This window comes from Sinohyriopsis cumingii, unplaced genomic scaffold (genome assembly GCF_028554795.1).
Source record: "Sinohyriopsis cumingii isolate HCF-2022 unplaced genomic scaffold, ASM2855479v2 utg000360l, whole genome shotgun sequence".
NCBI classification, from domain to species: Eukaryota; Metazoa; Mollusca; class Bivalvia; order Unionida; family Unionidae; genus Sinohyriopsis; species Sinohyriopsis cumingii.
This window is the reverse complement of record NW_028315892.1, coordinates 1,581,181-1,600,000: the sequence shown is the minus strand read 5'-3', so window position 1 is coordinate 1,600,000 and position 18,820 is coordinate 1,581,181. Positions and strand designations below refer to the sequence as shown.

Genomic DNA, 18,820 nt, shown 5'->3' with positions numbered 1-18,820 from the left:
GGGGCATGTTATCTTTTTTTTTTTTTGTTTTTTGTTTTTTTTTCAAGCTAATAAATTGGGGGTTTGTATGAAGTAAAGAACCGAAAGTACAGTGAAACTCAAGGATGATGACCCAATCTGTCTGTCTATTGATGCGTGTATTTACTTAAGAAGAAATATGACCTCTAAAACACAAAGAGATACGGCAAGCATGATTAGAATGAACATAACGATGTTTTCCTTCACGCCCGTGTAATTTAGAGCTTCAATCCTCTTTGAAGACAAACTTGGTCTCCTTTTGTAGGGCTTGAAATAATAAAAAATCTGAAAAAATCTTAAACACTTTGCTATAGATAATTTCATCAACAGACTAAACAACATAAATACCGTTACAACACTAGAAAGCCTTAAATCTTCTATCAAAAAGAAATGCATAAAAAAATTAAAGATTAACGATAACTAACCAATGAAACCGAATTTAACAAAGGCAGTGACATGTGAAGAAATGGCTCTCACTTTGGAAAGGTAGGCGAACGTACTCTGTCATGCACCATCAACTTGAAAAAAAATCATAAACAGAGAGAAACCTGAATTCAAAATTCAGTTTGTTTTCTTCAAAATTGTTTCGTTTCTTTTTTCTTTCTTTTGGAACAAATCTAAGCACTAATATAGAGTGGAAAAGGGAAAATGCACATACAAGCTTTGATATTTCTTTAAAAAAATGAGGGGATATTCCTAACGTTCATAATCACCTATATATGCTTGGACTTGTCTGTGACTTATCCACAAAACAAGATGTACATATTTCTGGTCAAGCTGCAAGTGTGTGCGTGTTTTTGAAAATGGTAAAAATTGGATATACAATTTTCTCGTGACACTTATAAAGTGAAGAGTCTGTGCAAGTGTCAAAAGCCAAAGTCATATAAGTTTTGTATTTTGTACGGCTTGTAAAGATTTCCACTTTAGAAAATGTGAAGTATCACAAGTTATTATCACAAACAGAAGTGGAACATAGGGGATTGCAAGAAAGAAAATAACCCAGACAGTTGGTGTCATCAAGAGTGCTAGAGACGGTACCCGAACTTGCTTGCCTGCTTACTTGAATTAAAGTGATTTTCGCTCTAATGGAGCATATATCACTGGTTTAATAACGCACCGCGTGATTTTTAATTACTCCTGGGGAAGGAAAGAGAGCCTCATCCCCAGGCTTTTATGTACTCACAGACTACTTTTAAATTTAGCCACTCAGGTGTAGGACTAACTAGTCCTTAACAACCTGACTGAAAGGCTTTAAACATGAGTGGGAATAGTCTCACCACACACTCATTTTTCTGTCCGAGCGTGGTAAAGGAGGAAAAAAGGTGCTCAAAAAGACAGCCATGGGTGTTAAGTACTCAACAGAACGCTAGCCCGTACTTATTTCAAATCAAGTCCCGTTTTTGCTAATAGACAGTAAAAAGTACCAATAATGTGTTAACCACTTGTGCAATTAGTTCAAATCTAACGAGTCTGTTAAATTTCCTACTTCCTAACATATCTATCTAATATTAGTACTTAGTGTAGTGTACATAAAAATAGCCATACTGATCTTATTTAAATTATTATGTCTAAGAGACATATACCAGTTTGGTCACTGTTAGGTTTAAAAAGTTAAGTTTGTTGCGGTGTTCCAATGGGTCAAGTTTGTTTCGAGAATAGTTTAGTCAAGGAGGGATACCAAGCCAAATATGGTTCCCTAGTTAATAAAAAGCAATCTTTTGGAGCCCTAAAAAAGGCTGTTTTTTTCTGTTAGAAGGTAACACGTCTCTCTTTTGCTTTCACGTTCTTTCTCGCACTCCTAGTCTCATGATTCTTGATATCAGGAAATGCGTAGCCATGATGGGCGGCAATGTAAGCAGCGGCTTCTACCAGTTGACTGAGGGGGTATCCAGCGTAGGTTTGTTTGTAGAATTGGGAAGAACTCTGACCCTAATCCCCATTGAGAAGGTCTTGGTTTAAAGGTGTCTAGAGATTTGTAGGCAACGTATTGTATGACTCTAATAAACTACCCTGCTTTGTTGACGTCATACAATGCTTGATCTAGTCCCATTTCGGTGTACTTCTCAACGAGTGTCAGCGTCCCCCTCCTCCTCCTCAACCGCCTCAATTTCCTCTTCTGGTTCTGATACTAATTCTTTAGTTGAGGTAGATAGTTTCAAGTCTGCTGCTATGGTGTCTGTCGCTGTTATTGTTGTTGTGGTTGTTCTTTCAGCTGAGATTGCCTGCAGTATCGGAGTGAGAAAAGAACGTTGTTGTTGTTGTAGTGTTTAACGCCATTTTTCAGCACGCGATAGGCTATACATGGCGGCCAGTATTAATGGTGGAGGAAGAACCCGGGAAAAACCCGGAAAGAACCACCGACCCACGAGAAGCTACTGGCAAGCTTTCTCACATACCCACATTAGCCGAATCCGAGACTCGAACCCCACGCAGACAAAGGTGAGATGACAGTGATCCGTAACGGAGAGCGCTTTAGACCACTCGGCCACTCGGGGCCCCAGAAAAGAACGTAGTGCCTCCGATAATTACATTTGAGTTTGCCATACCGTTTGTCTAACATAATTGGCCCTTTATTTTGCCACCACTCTTTCCGGGGCAGGTTGTTTGTTAGGTATAGTCGGATGTTGACTAGATGTTATTTGTGTTCTCGAGGTGGGTGGATTGCTAACTGGCTAGGTCTGCATTTCTTGCTCCCGCTACTGTTGCGTATATTTCTTCCCTCCACACCGAGTTCTGGGCCTAATTCTTTTAATTTCGTTGTAACCGAACTTACATTATCCATATTATCACCAACAAAAAAAAAAAACGCACAAACCTAAAAGAAACACTCACTCACTTTTTTTACAGAACATTACTATTTTTTAATCTCCTATTCTGGCGACCTCCTCTGACGACAGGCTTTCTCACAGGATAAGGTCGCCATCTTATAACCTAAGCGACCGCCATAGCTTCAAGTTCAAAAAAAAAAAAAATTCAGGGCTACCCCATGCTCTCGAAAGAAATAACATTCCATTGCCTATGATATGTTAGTCAGTTAGAAGAAAAAATACAGAAGTGAGTCTATCAGCACATGATTTCTTTATCTTGGTTAGAAAGTGCGACTCTAAGTCCTTCGTTTCCGTCGCTTATCAAAATTTTAAAAAATAGTAATGTTCTGTAAAAAAAGTGAGTGAGTGTTTCTTTTAGGTTTGTGCGTTTTTTTTTTTTTTAAATTACACGGGCGTGAAGGAAAACATCGTTATGTTCATTCTAATCATGCTTGCCGTATCTCTCTGTGTTTTAGAGGTCATATTTCTTCTTAAGTAAATACACGCATCAATAGACAGACAGATTGGGTCATCATCCTTGAGTTTCACTGTACTTTCGGTTCTTTACTTCATACAAACCCCCAATTTATTAGCTTGAAAAAAAAACAAAAAAACAAACAACCTGCCCCGGAAAGAGTGGTGGCAAAATAAAGGGCCAATTATGTTAGACAAACGGTATGGCAAACTCAAATGTAATTATCGGAGGCACTACGTTCTTTTCTGGGGCCCCGAGTGGCCGAGTGGTCTAAAGCGCTCTCCGTTACAGATCACTGTCATCTCACCTTTGTCTGCGTGGGGTTCGAGTCTCGGATTCGGCTAATGTGGGTATGTGAGAAAGCTTGCCAGTAGCTTCTCGTGGGTCGGTGGTTCTTTCCGGGTTTTTCCCGGGTTCTTCCTCCACCATTAATACTGGCCGCCATGTATAGCCTATCGCGTGCTGAAAAATGGCGTTAAACACTACAACAACAACAACGTTCTTTTCTCACTCCGATACTGCAGGCAATCTCAGCTGAAAGAACAACCACAACAACAATAACAGCGACAGACACCATAGCAGCAGACTTGAAACTATCTACCTCAACTAAAGAATTAGTATCAGAACCAGAAGAGGAAATTGAGGCGGTTGAGGAGGAGGAGGGGGACGCTGACACTCGTTGAGAAGTACACCGAAATGGGACTAGATCAAGCATTGTATGACGTCAACAAAGCAGGGTAGTTTATTAGAGTCATACAATACGTTGCCTACAAATCTCTAGACACCTTTAAACCAAGACCTTCTCAATGGGGATTAGGGTCAGAGTTCTTCCCAATTCTACAAACAAACCTACGCTGGATACCCCCTCAGTCAACTGGTAGAAGCCGCTGCTTACATTGCCGCCCATCATGGCTACGCATTTCCTGATATCAAGAATCATGAGACTAGGAGTGCGAGAAAGAACGTGAAAGCAAAAGAGAGACGTGTTACCTTCTAACAGAAAAAAACAGCCTTTTTTTAGGGCTCCAAAAGATTGCTTTTTATTAACTAGGGAACCATATTTGGCTTGGTATCCCTCCTTGACTAAACTATTCTCGAAACAAACTTGACCCATTGGAACACCGCAACAAACTTAACTTTTTAAACCTAACAGTGACCAAACTGGTATATGTCTCTTAGACATAATAATTTAAATAAGATCAGTATGGCTATTTTTATGTACACTACACTAAGTACTAATATTAGATAGATATGTTAGGAAGTAGGAAATTTAACAGACTCGTTAGATTTGAACTAATTGCACAAGTGGTTAACACATTATTGGTACTTTTTACTGTCTATTAGCAAAAACGGGACTTGATTTGAAATAAGTACGGGCTAGCGTTCTGTTGAGTACTTAACACCCATGGCTGTCTTTTTGAGCACCTTTTTTCCTCCTTTACCACGCTCGGACAGAAAAATGAGTGTGTGGTGAGACTATTCCCACTCATGTTTAAAGCCTTTCAGTCAGGTTGTTAAGGACTAGTTAGTCCTACACCTGAGTGGCTAAATTTAAAAGTAGTCTGTGAGTACATAAAAGCCTGGGGATGAGGCTCTCTTTCCTTCCCCAGGAGTAATTAAAAATCACGCGGTGCGTTATTAAACCAGTGATATATGCTCCATTAGAGCGAAAATCACTTTAATTCAAGTAAGCAGGCAAGCAAGTTCGGGTACCGTCTCTAGCACTCTTGATGACACCAACTGTCTGGGTTATTTTCTTTCTTGCAATCCCCTATGTTCCACTTCTGTTTGTGATAATAACTTGTGATACTTCACATTTTCTAAAGTGGAAATCTTTACAAGCCGTACAAAATACAAAACTTATATGACTTTGGCTTTTGACACTTGCACAGACTCTTCACTTTATAAGTGTCACGAGAAAATTGTATATCCAATTTTTACCATTTTCAAAAACACGCACACACTTGCAGCTTGACCAGAAATATGTACATCTTGTTTTGTGGATAAGTCACAGACAAGTCCAAGCATATATAGGTGATTATGAACGTTAGGAATATCCCCTCATTTTTTTAAAGAAATATCAAAGCTTGTATGTGCATTTTCCCTTTTCCACTCTATATTAGTGCTTAGATTTGTTCCAAAAGAAAGAAAAAAGAAACGAAACAATTTTGAAGAAAACAAACTGAATTTTGAATTCAGGTTTCTCTCTGTTTATAATTTTTTTTCAAGTTGATGGTGCATGACAGAGTACGTTCGCCTACCTTTCCAAAGTGAGAGCCATTTCTTCACATGTCACTGCCTTTGTTAAATTCGGTTTCATTGGTTAGTTATCGTTAATCTTTAATTTTTTTATGCATTTCTTTTTGATAGAAGATTTAAGGCTTTCTAGTGTTGTAACGGTATTTATGTTGTTTAGTCTGTTGATGAAATTATCTATAGCAAAGTGTTTAAGATTTTTTCAGATTTTTTATTATTTCAAGCCCTACAAAAGGAGACCAAGTTTGTCTTCAAAGAGGATTGAAGCTCTAAATTACACGGGCGTGAAGGAAAACATCGTTATGTTCATTCTAATCATGCTTGCCGTATCTCTTTGTGTTTTAGAGGTCATATTTCTTCTTAAGTAAATACACGCATCAATAGACAGACAGATTGGGTCATCATCCTTGAGTTTCACTGTACTTTCGGTTCTTTACTTCATACAAACCCCCAATTTATTAGCTTGAAAAAAAAACAAAAAACAAAAAAAAAAAAAGATAACATGCCCCTCAGTACTGTAACACGTCTGTTCTGACTCTACCGATGTGAGTGTGAGTGTTTATGTTAAAATGTTTAAGTGAGATATAAAAAAAAATGGTCAGCTTGAAAACGCGAACCAATACTGTGACGCTCAGTATTTTGATGTGGTAAGAAGAAATGGTACAACACACACACACAAAGAGGGCTTGTAAGTTCACATTTAAGTCTGTCTGCACTGTAATGGTAACAACGCAAGAACATAGGGATTATTATGCCACACAGTCCTAGAACAAAACAATGCATCACCCGTTGTAAGCCATTTCATTGGCTATACTTATTTTCTTACCGCGTTCACTTCGAATTGACTTGAGTAGCTATTCACACAGTGACGAGAATGGCCATGTTTTACTGGGTCTATCCTATAGGCGATTTATATAAAAAATATTTTAAAAAATTAAACTAATGCACGAACAATGGTTCCATGGGCGATCCCATGGAAATTGTGTCCGTCTTATTGCAAAATACATCAACATTTAATTTAACCGTGCAGATCGCTAGAACAAACCTCTGATCATATACATTTTGAAAAGTGTTGTGTGACACGGATCGCCATTGTCGCTTGGTGTCTGCTTTCTTCTTCGAAAAGAGATCGTTTCGTCTTGACTATAAAAATTTAATTTGACTAAGTTTTACGCACTACTTGAACTCATACATTTCACGTTGTAGGTGTAAGCCGTCGTTCTCAGTTTTCTGGAAGTTCGGTTTTGTGTTTCTCGGATGTGATACTATTTTTTATGGACCGAACGAAATTTCTTTTGGCGTGAATCAGGACTCGTGGTTTTGTGGTGTAAATGGAGAGCATTGATGAAAGCTCAGTTATGTCTTCGAAATTGCTGACACGGATCTAAGCTAACACTTCAGGTTTTGTGTGAGGCGATACGGTACATCATTGCCTTTTACTTCCTCAATGAAATCGTTTCATCTTATTGCAAAATTACATTTGACTAGGTTTCATACGCAGCAGGTCCCTGTATATAAGGAGAGTGTCTTAGCGTCAGAGTATTCATTCCGCTCTCAAACGATCACGAAGATGGAAGAGTCAGCACAGATCGACCTGCTGGTCAAATATTTGCTAAAAGTCATACGAAAGCATAATTCACAGGCGAAAGTGGCAACAAAACTTACTCTTTTGGTCGTTGATTTGATGAGAGTCATACGAAAGTGTGTGCTAAGTTTGCTATATCTGCAAAGGTAAATGGGTATTTGTCTCCAAAATACCTGCTTCGTCTAAGAAAGAGAGACAAAAGTCAAGATACCTAATATCGTTGTCAGGGGAAAGGACACTGGAATTCAGAGTGCCCTACGAGAAAAGAGAAGAAAAAAAAAAACAAGACGAAACAGAGAAGAGGGATTCAGAAGAAGAAGAAGAAGAAATTGAAGATGATGAAGAACTTGTGCCAGTAAAGACATGGAAATGGAAAAATTGACAATGTGAGCCGATGCGTTGGCCCTGATGTGAAATTTCATACTACCTTCTAAAAGAGAATAGACCAGAAAGAAAACGTAAGTGTCTCTTGGTCTTGACATTGTATAATAAGGATGGCGTGTTTTGTTTTACTCACACTTTATGAAATTGTGCTCTTTCACCTCTCTATCCCTCTGGATCATGTTTTAGTTAGAATTGAAATGGAAGGATGTTTTCCTTCACGCACGCTCTTTAGGCATGCAAGTCCGTAAACAATAGTCAGTCTATTCATCCATCATTTTGTGTCTTGATGTTTCCTAAAGCACACACTGATGCCATAAAATAACGGGTTAAATGGGTTTTGTAGTGTTGGGAGTTGGGGGTGGGGTGGGGTGTAGGTGTTTGGCAGAGTTGGTCATTGCAGGTGAGGGCTTAGGTGCTTTCAAAAAACTTTTTCTTCTTCACTCTGTGTTGATGGAATATAATGGGTTATTTTCTTCACTCTCTGTTGATAGTATATATATATATAAAGGGTTATTTCTTCACTCCGTGTGGATAGTGTATAATGGTTTTCTTCTTCCCTCTGTGGTGTGCGTGTGTGTGTGTGTGTGTGTGTGTGTGTGTGTGTGTGTGTGTGTGTGTGTGTTAGCGTACGTTGTGTAGATCGTATATTTGGTTGTTTTTTCTTCTTCCTCCCGAGTGTGGATGGTATATTTGGGGTTTGTATGCGTTCGCGTACGTTTGTGTGGATAGTTTATTTGGGGTTTGTATGCGTTCGCGTACGTTTGTGTGGATAATTTATTTGGGGTTTGTATTATCTCCCTTCTGTGTTGATAGTATATTTGGATTTTGTTTTTTCCTCTTCCCTGTGTGTGTGTGTGTGTGTGTCTGTGTGTGTGTTCGCGTACGTTGTGTAGATCGTATATTTGGTTGTTTTTTTTTCTTCCTCCCGAGTGTGGATAGTATATTTGGGGTTTGTTTTTTCCTCTTCTCTGTGTGTGTGTTTGTGTGTGTGTGTGTTAGCGTACGTTGTGTAGATCGTATATTTGGTTGTTTTTTCTTCTTCCTCCCGAGTGTGGATAGTATATTTGGGGTTTGTATGCGTTCGCGTACGTTTGTGTGGATAGTTTATTTGGGGTCTGTATGCGTTCGCGTACGTTTGTGTGGATAGTTTATTTGGGGTTTGTATTATCTCCCTTCTGTGTTGATAGTATATTTGGATTTTGTTTTTTCCTCTTCCCTGTGTGTGTGTGTGTGTGTGTGTGTGTGTGTGTGTGTGTGTGTGTGTTCGCGTACGTTGTGTAGATCGTATATTTGGTTGTTTTTTTTCTTCCTCCCGAGTGTGGATAGTATATTTGGGGTTTGTTTTTTCCTCTTCTGTGTGTGTGTGTGTGTGTGTGTGTGTGTGTGTGTGTGTGTGTGTGTGTTAGCGTACGTTGTGTAGATCGTATATTTGGTTGTTTTTTCTTCTTCCTCCCGAGTGTGGATAGTATATTTGGGGTTTGTATGCGTTCGCGTACGTTTGTGTGGATAGTTTATTTTGGGTTTGTATGCGTTCGCGTACGTTTGTGTGGATAGTTTATTTGGGGTTTGTATTATCTCCCTTCTGTGTTGATAGTATATTTGGATTTTGTTTTATCCTCTTGCCTCTGTGTATGTGTGTGTGTGTGTGTGTGTGTGTGTGTGTGTGTGTTCGCGTACGTTGTGTAGATCGTATATTTGGTTGTTTTTTTTTCTTCCTCCCGAGTGTGGATAGTATATTTGGGGTTTGTTTTTTCCTCTTCTCTGTGTGTGTGTGTGTGTGTATTGGTCTCTGTTTGTCCCTATAAAACTCACTTTTTCCCTATCAGATACACTCTACCTACCTACCTACAGTAGCGCGTATTCAGGTCAGCCACTTGCAACACTGTTGCCATTTATCCCCTAGTGTTCAGTACAGTGACGTCACTGAGGCTGGAAATTTTGAGACTATAAATATCGACTTGGGGATTTCCACATTTTGTAGCTTTACATATATATTAGAATTCATAAACAGGAACGTCACTCAAGCTGAGGCTATATAAAGATAGTGGGATTTTCCAAAGGAAAAACCCACAAGTTGGAGCTATAAATAGATAGTGGGATTTCATAGGAATTTCAGCTGATTATAGATACATAGGTATTTATTCACGATCGTCACAGAAGTTGATATTGTAAGTAGTTACTAATTTTATCCATTTTAGTCTAAACCATTGTAACTTAATTTTCGGGGATATGTTTATTTTCCTTTAAATTCTGGGACAATTTCGTCATTTTAGCGTTACTTTTAGTCACATCCATTTTGTCGTTGAGCATTTCCTTGATTATAGCTATTTATAGCATCATTACAATTATGCAAATTTTTGAACACCCCAGCAAGATTTCAGGTCTTGGTAATGCTTTATATATAAATCTCACGCTTGTACTAGTGTATGTATGTTTCTGTCTCTGTTGTGTTTGACCCTCTACCATCATTGTCCCTAGACAATCCCACCATGTTCAATTCCCCTTGACGCTATACAGACCCACCATGTTCAATTTCCATATGTTAAATTCCCCTAGTCCCTAGATAGACCCACACTCTATTCCCATGTTCAATTCCCCTTGACGCTCAACAGTCCCACGATTTTTCTCCATGTTAATTTCCCTTGACGCTAATCTGACCCACGATTTTTCTCCATGTTAATTTCCCTTGTCGCTAATCTGACCCACGATTTTTCTCCATGTTAAATTTCCCTTGTCGCTAATCTGTCCCAGGGGGGTCTGTAATCCTAATTCCCATTGTCGCTAATGTATCCCCCTTTACTACTAGTAAATCTATCTGATCCCAGGTCATGATATCGAGTGGGTCTAGATTAAATCTTTTAACCATAATATTTATCTCCGATATAAACTTTTGACTGTAATCTTCTGCGTAATCTTCTAATTATAGCCCTACTCGATTAGACGATAGCAGCAGGGAGGGCACCTACCTAAAGTCGGTCGTATATATAGAATCAAAAAAAAAAAAAAAATTCACGTAGAGTATTTTTTTTTTCAGCTAAATCTTCAAACTAAGGTTTCATTAATGGAACGGGTTTCAATAACGAGTAAGCTTCCCCAGGAAGCCTCTATTAGGTAAATAGAGCACTTCTACGAGAGAGTTTTCTGTGGAAGATTTATTTTTTGTTGGAAACCCTAGGTCTGTTTGTCCTCCCTGCTGTTTAAACCACAATATCATATGCTAGCGGAAAACAAGTCCTTTTGTTCCTGTTCATAATAAATTCCTGTAAGGTTTCAAATATTAATTTCGATTTCCTTCCGTCCGTAATATGGCTAAACTAATGCACGATAGCACGATGATATCAGTATGAAACTCACTCTTTTATCAAATACTCTTATGTTAAGCAAAATTACCTTCCGCCTCCAGTGCATCGAACGTAAACATATCTTAACCTGTTATGATGACTTTACTTCTTGTTTACTTTCACGGGATATGCATATAGCATACTTCTTGTGCCAACGGTTTGGGATCTAAACATGATGATTAAAATGCTTTGAAACTACTCTAGACAATTTAGTAAGCTATCACACTCTCGTGTATTCGAAATATTAATCATGAATATCATTTATGAAATGAGAGAGAGAGAGAGAGAGGGAGGGGAGGTTTATGGTATCATCGGTATACTAGTTTAATACGTTTTGTTGTTGCTGTTGTTGTTGTTTTCTATTCCAGGTGGTACTTGATACCGTACTTTTGCACTTCACCATTTCTTTGGTAGTTTCCATCATAAAAGAATGTACGGAAATTCCCGAGCAATCATGTTACGAATGTATTGATCATTTATATCCTATGACAAAATGACTGTAACATTTTTCTTTTTAGAAATAGTTATATTTGTCCCAGAATATTAGAAATATAATGATATTTATGAACTTCAAGGTTCCCTGCCTATTATATCAATAGTTCAGCTAGTAAGATACAGGCTTCAGTTTAAGCACTTCCTATGTCTATCAGCAAGCGCAATGATTTCAGCACAATATGTTATTAGGATGTCACCTATAGTGTCACCGTATTAGTCCCACTTTAGTTAGAGTGTTTAGATGACAACTTAAAGAACAGTTAACATATAAACAGCAAATGCGCCTACTATAGGGTAGTGACCATTCGATTTGTTTTCTTGGGAGAAGAGGACTGATATTTCCTTTCCAGATAAGATTGTTCAGTTTCTTTATCGTAAAACAATTAAATTTTTAAATACTATAATAAATAAAATATGGCGTTCTTTTGCTACAAATCAGTGCAATACATTTTCCAGCATTATGAGAATCAAAATTGCCTCGCAAATATAAATGAATGGTCACTAATATGATTGCTTTATACCATGGTACGAATGGCAGCATGTTCAGATATACAGCGGTACAAACCTTTATGTGGTGCCTAAAGCTAATAGATATTCTCTTCAATAATTTCTTACGCCCTTCTTAGTATTGCGCTTTACTAGAACCTAGGTGACATACCCAACTAAATGCTTTTTTAGAATACTTACTGCGACGAAAAAGTGTGCCAAATGTAAATTGACAGACTCACGTGTGACGTGCGTTTTTGTTAAGGAAGGGTAGGGGTGCATATTTAAGATTTTGTTTCTTCACTGACAACACAATTTGTTTGGGCGGGGGATAAGAGGTGGGTGTTGTATTCGTTTTTTTTTCATGTTGGATATGCTGTAGATATTCCAAAACACACACACAACTAAGATTCTTATACGCTGTGTTTCATTTCATCTTTAATAGCACACTAATTTGCAACTGAAGGTTTTTATTGTATTCATATATAAATAACATCTAGTGAAGAGGCCATGAACAAGTTATGCATGAGACATTTTCGATTTAATATGGGAAATAAACATAAAAAAATAGCTGGCAAATGTACAACTGTCCTTGTACCATGTGATTACATATTCTCAAAAAAAGTGCTGACATTATGCAGAACAACATACGTCATCTATATACAATATTTTGTTCCAGGTTTACTACTACTTTCTCTCTCTCTCTCTGTCAAAAGACAATGTTATATTGGACCCAATAAATCAAATGCTAGTAAATATCGTATCTAGTTGTCCCACATTTTAGGGATAACGATTGCTAGAGGAATACAATATATATGCTATATTATAAAGACTCACATACACACACACACACACACAAACACACACACACATATATTGATTCGAAAAATGTATTTAGTACCAATTTATATACACTTGTGACTCATTACAAGTAAATATCGTGTTTTTAATTTTCGCAAATGTTTTATTATGTTAGGACGCGACACATATTGAACTATTACATACCGCAATCAAGCTCCGTTCTAATGTCCACGTCAAGTTCTCTGAGACGATTATGATGAAAGAATTTCCATGAACTAGCACATGTTTCCAGTTAGTATACTTTGTGACAGCTTACCTATTAGTCTGCTGTCGTTTGCAGTTATGTCACAACTACTTTAATAGACACTAAAACCTAGCATAGGTACTCATAGACAGACCAGTATGTATGCACTGTATGTATATTACGTCATTGATAAAAGTATATACCCATGTCTCTTAAATATCATATGCAAGTTTGGCACATATTCAAACAAGTAATGAATAGCATATCAAAGTGACGTGTGACAGGTAAGGGACAGACAGGTACTAATCTGGCCTTCTCTATTTTGACATTTGCACGATGAAAAGTAACCGTTTTTTATGAGTTGCTTTGGCCAAATCGGTGTTGACTTCAAAACGCTAGGTACATAGGTTAGACACCTCCTCGGTTAATATGAATAGATAGATAGATATATGGATGGATGGATGGATCGAGAGAGAGAGAAAGATAGATACTGTAGATAGATAGATAGATAGATAGATAGACAGATAGACATGACCAGAACTAGTTATTATTTAATGTAATATACGCTGTTATTTTTCTGTAATATCATGAACTTGACAAAATTCTGGCACGTTTCCAAACAAACTACCACGTTGATTGAACTTACAGAACTTACTGCAGTTTCTTTTGTACTTGTACAGCGATCACAATGTGTACACTGTCTTCTGGGTAAGCCAAATTTATTTGCCGGCATCTACCCATTGTACTACTTCAGCCAGGAACAACTTGACTTGATCGAATAATCTATTGTGGACCTGTTCTTCAAAGCCCGTGTCGCGGAAGTCACAGCAGGCAAATACAGGGACTCACGCCTCCTTGCAACGTCTCCTAAACTATTTTTATTTATTCGCAGAACATGGGAATTCGTCCTACGGTCGCTGTCGCTGACATAATTCACACTACTAGCTCAAAAGAGACTAAATACATGTGTTGTGGTTACCTGTCCATTGCGGAGGTTATGGCTTGTGAGCACATTCCGACGCTTCAAGCAAATAAATTTCCTCCGACGCTAATTTTGTGGCAGTCAACTCTTTACACATAGTTTTGTTTGAATAAAGAAACAATACCAGTAGGCATATTCGGACATCACCCCATCTTTTCACTCGAAAGATGCGTTCGACCACACCAACTATACGTCCAAGGTCTACTTCGCGGCATGACCCACGTTCTGTTTGCACAGTTGTCTGTGACTGGGGAGCGGGAATTGGCTGCTCGGAAAGGGAAATTAATTAAGATGCTCGATACAGAGCGAAAAATATGTATATTATCACGGACATTAACTTGACAGTTTCGAAAGAAGCGCTCGACGTTCAAGGCCTACTTCGCCTCATTTTGTAACCGCGCTTTGAACGCAGACTTAAATGACCGGGTCTCGTATTTTCTGATGCCGACGATAACCTTAAGAACTGAGAATTTGACATTTCTACGCTCATAACTAAACCAGTCCTTGTAACAGCAATAGTGTGGTCTTTATCGCCAATGGTACGCAAAACGATGGCTATGAGCTTCTTAGCCCGATTCAGTCTGTTGATGTATTGTTCAGGATAATGTTCGTAACGTAGCCCATCCACAATGCCAAAGAATTTTCCCTAGAAAAGATATGCAGACCGAATTTGATAAGCTTTGCTTACTCATAGCTATAAACATCATAACAGGCATTCTAAACCTGATTCACAAGATCGTGTATTTGACAGACCTTACCGTACCGAAACACGTTGCTGAGAATAGTTATGTAGATAGTCACACGATCGCGGCCACAAACGATTCTATAAACAGCCGTTTAAAAGCAACATCGGCCTTGTCCCGCTCCTCATAGTCTACAATATCCCGTTCTTAATGGGCTAAGTTTGATGATAAAAGCCTTGGATTAAAAAACACATACGCACAGACGCACGTACGCACGCACGCACGCACGCACACACACACACACACACACACACACACACATAGATGCTCCACAGGTGGATACAACATTCCTTAACAATGTTTCATTAAACAAACAGTTTAACACCATTATAATATGAAAATGCGTCATTGCTAATACGACGAAAAATTAACAACTTCATGTATCTATATGCAACACTTGTATACAAAAATTAAATCGGTAGTGTTTTAATGTCATGAATCTGCATTATAGTATTAATACAGTGAAACATGTGATTCATACAAGTTAAAACATCTAAAAATTATTCTGTCCTCATGATATGAAAATGTCGTTAAGTATATCTGATTTAATATATATATATATATATATATATATATATATATATATATATATATATTAATTTAATTGTTTGTCAGTTTAACATTTTTTTTTTCTTACAAGATAACGTAATTTAAATTTATTCTTTAGAGATCATACTTTTTCAGAAAATTGTTTGACCTTTACTGTTAGTTTATAAACAACAGGTGTTGATCTAAATTCTGACCTTTGTTCAGAATTAGTAAACATAGTTCTATTTTATTTTAAAATGATTTGCTGTTGTCAAGGTCATGATGGGATTACGTGGGTTAAGGAGTAAACACTTATTTTCATTGTTATTGTGGGAATAAAACCATTAGTCTAATCAAGGCCATAGTCTGTACATGTGATATAAACCTGATCATGTGACCCCCATTCTGATTTCACAACTTGTGGGAATTTCGAAACTGCGTCTTATGATACAATATAATCTTTGTTTTGACAGAGATTTCTCAGTTATTGGACTTTCTCAATGATGGCAAGTTAATTTGTTTGTGTAGCGAGATTTAAGCTATAATAATTTAGAGGAGTGCTCACACATAAATTTCGGGAAGACATTGCTTATAAATTTAATTTGGATTTCTAACACCGGAGTGTCATTATTTGTATTTCTACAAGGAACCTTAGATAAGCACGGTACTGACTACAACATACGTCATCGTCATCCATCACAAATCTATTTCTTGAATTGAAAGTCGTGTCTTGTTAACTTTAAATAGCTTAAAATTTGTAAATTTTATTTAGTTTTCTTCTGTTAAATATTTGAATAAGTTTTGCATCTACTCGTGCAACTTTTTGCTGCTCGGTCCTCTATTTCAATTAGGTTAAATTTAGATCTGGTAAGAATTTGTTTCAGATTTCTGGGTTGTATTTTACTATTAATTATTTTCCTTTTTTCCAAGAAATTTTTATTTTAACACTACATCTGTGTAATCGTTCAAATATTCATAACAACGGTTTAATATTTGTATTCCGTGGATTATAGGTTCTAATTAAAGGGATTCCATTTGATGATTGGCTTATATTGACACGGATATTTCCCTTGATTGGTCCAGTTATTTTCGCTTTGATTATTCCTTGATTCATAATTTCCTCTTGGTAGTTTTGATTCCGAAGAAATTGTTCTGACTATGCCAATCTTTGTTTATGTGTATGTGTATTTTTTACAATTGGAATCACCCTTGATGCATGGTTAAAAGGAATGTTCAATTGTACATGTTTTGCATGACTTGATTTCAAATTGAGGACATTATTGACATCATATGGTTTAATGTGTATATCAGTAGTAATATTTTGAAGAGAATGTCAAGGAAATGAATGCTCATCAAAGATTCGATATCATTTAATAGTTTATATACGGGAAAGTCTTCGAAGTTTCATCCTGAACAGTTATGTATATTATGTTTATTAGCTTTGAACGACCTGAGTTCTTCTGGTATGTTTCCTGTTTATGTACTGCCATTCTTTCTTCGTATATATAAATATGTGTGTGTTTGTGTGTGTGTGTGTGTGTGTGTGCGTGTGTGTGCATGTGTGTGTGTGTGTGTCTTTTCCAGCTCAGACAAAGAGATTCAGCCTAACGGGTCTAGTCGAAATATCACAAAATGTCATCGGGAAGGATTGGTTGGAACGTCTGTGCATCACTCTTAGGAAATGTGCTACGTACAAAATATGGCTCGGAGTAGTCGAGTGGTCTAAACAGCTTGCCTTTACCGATTACTGCCATCTCACCTTTTTCTCTTTGGGTTTTAGTCTTGGTCTCGGCCAATGCAGATGTGTGAGAAAACTGCTAGTAGCATAACATAGGTAGTTAATTCCTGCCGAGCTTTCCATCGGGTTCTTTCTCCACAATTTATACCCGCAACCATATATAGCATGTCTTGTGCCGAGAAATACGTTACACCCCCAAAACAACAACTTCGTAAGAAATCACCATCCGGGTATTTGATAATGTACCATTTCCCTTCTAGGTATCTGGAGCTGCAAGATGAACTATAGTTTTATTGAGCATGTTGAAGTCACTTTCTCCAGCCTTTCACACTATCAGTTATATTCATTATACCAAGCCTTCGATGGGATTCTCAAACCCCACCACCGGCTAGCTTTGATAACATTATTCAGTAGTGTAAAAGATGGACCCGCTAGCATAAAGGGGGCCAATCACCTTTTTAATACTACAATACCTTTATACATCTATGGGCGCACTTTTATTTCTCCATGAATACAATTAAGGCCGAACTACCAGCTATGCTTAACCGCGACATAAACGCAAACCCTTATGACATGATCGTTATCTATGAAGTTAGCTATAAAGTTCGGGTATAGTCGTTTCTGCGATCCTCATCAAATCAGCCAGTGTGTAACTGCTGGGATCGTCGTGGCAATTGACGGCGATGGCACAGACAGAAACTATGACTTGTCCTTTGAATTTGGCAAACATAATGCCGATACCGGTGTCGTATCGAGAGTCTCATATGTCGGCTAAACGATTAAAAGTGCACTTGTGATGGGAAACCAAGTTGACCTCAATACGATGCCATTTAAAAACCGGGTAATAAAACTACCAGTCCATTATGAATCCAGGTCGTATGTTCCAGAATCTTTTTTGACCCGTCGCTTAAATTCTCGACTTGGAAGCATGGGTTTCTCGCTAACGATACATTTGGATTGATCCATAACCATCGTTATGTCTACAAGGGTGGTACGCATCAGTGGGTACCAAGGTTGTGTACTTAGTGACTGATATTATAACACCATTTAGTGGGGTTTCAGCATTAAATGAGTCCAGTCCATATTGGTAGAATGTGAAGCAAAACTTTCAGAACGTTGGTGGTTATATGCTCGACAGCGATAACGACACTACCATCGTCCCTGGTGCCCGTTTTTATTTCATTAACCTCCACGGGAGCTGCAGTGGCGGCACTTGGGCATCGCTTTCAGTCCGTCAACGGGATTATCAACCACTCAAGCTATCTCGTAATAAAAATTCACTTAACCTAAACTAAATCCATGGAGAGTAAGAGACATATAACATGAATCATTGGTACAGCCAGACGTTGGAGTATTGACCCTGGTCGCAAACAAGCACCTGTCAACAACAGTGAATACAATCCACTGATGGAAGAGTATGCGCACACATGGGGTTGACACGAACCGATTAAGATCAAAAATGAACCTCGATGTAAAGGATATAGACATCTGGTATTGAAACCACACATATCACGATAAGTGGGCCAGTGTTGATCTTTGGGCAATTTCGGTTCATCTGTAGGCACAGCTGTCCTTGAGTGGTTTTTTTAATGGCATGCTGCATCTTCTTGTAAAAAGGAATCACTAAAGTCGATAAAAAATAAACAGTTAATAGAAAATCTCAAACATTGCCAGCTCTTGGCGATAGTGCTAGCGGAAGTGTTGAAGACCGTCCCGTTTTCGAATTTAGGGATGTTAAGGAAACTGATATTTTTGGGCATCATTACCATCTTACCAGTAAAATACTGTCTAACCATTCATCCCCTAATTAAACATATATACTGCGATCCTTAAAGATGAATTATACTAATATCAATATGCCAAAAGCACCATGACCAAAGCGATATTCGCCTAATAAAGCATCTACATAATTGATATTCATTATGGGCAAACAAACA

The 18,820-nt window shown here is 37.8% G+C and overlaps 1 protein-coding gene across 8 annotated transcripts in view; it reads right to left on the bottom strand.

Annotated features, from left to right (window-relative positions):
- LOC149774246 (uncharacterized) overlaps nucleotides 1-13,044 on the bottom strand; it is an 88,786-nt gene extending 75,742 nt beyond the window's left edge. For 7 of the 8 annotated variants that reach the window (XR_016416900.1, XM_089945541.1, XM_089945543.1 and 4 more), the window contains exon 1: nucleotides 12,853-13,042. The gene's annotated coding sequence lies outside the window, so the exon portion shown is untranslated. Of the gene's footprint in view, nucleotides 1-12,852 lie in introns of all 8 variants that reach the window. The other variant, XM_089945547.1, reaches the window with a different exon arrangement.
- Nucleotides 13,045-18,820: the final 5,776 nt, after the last annotated feature.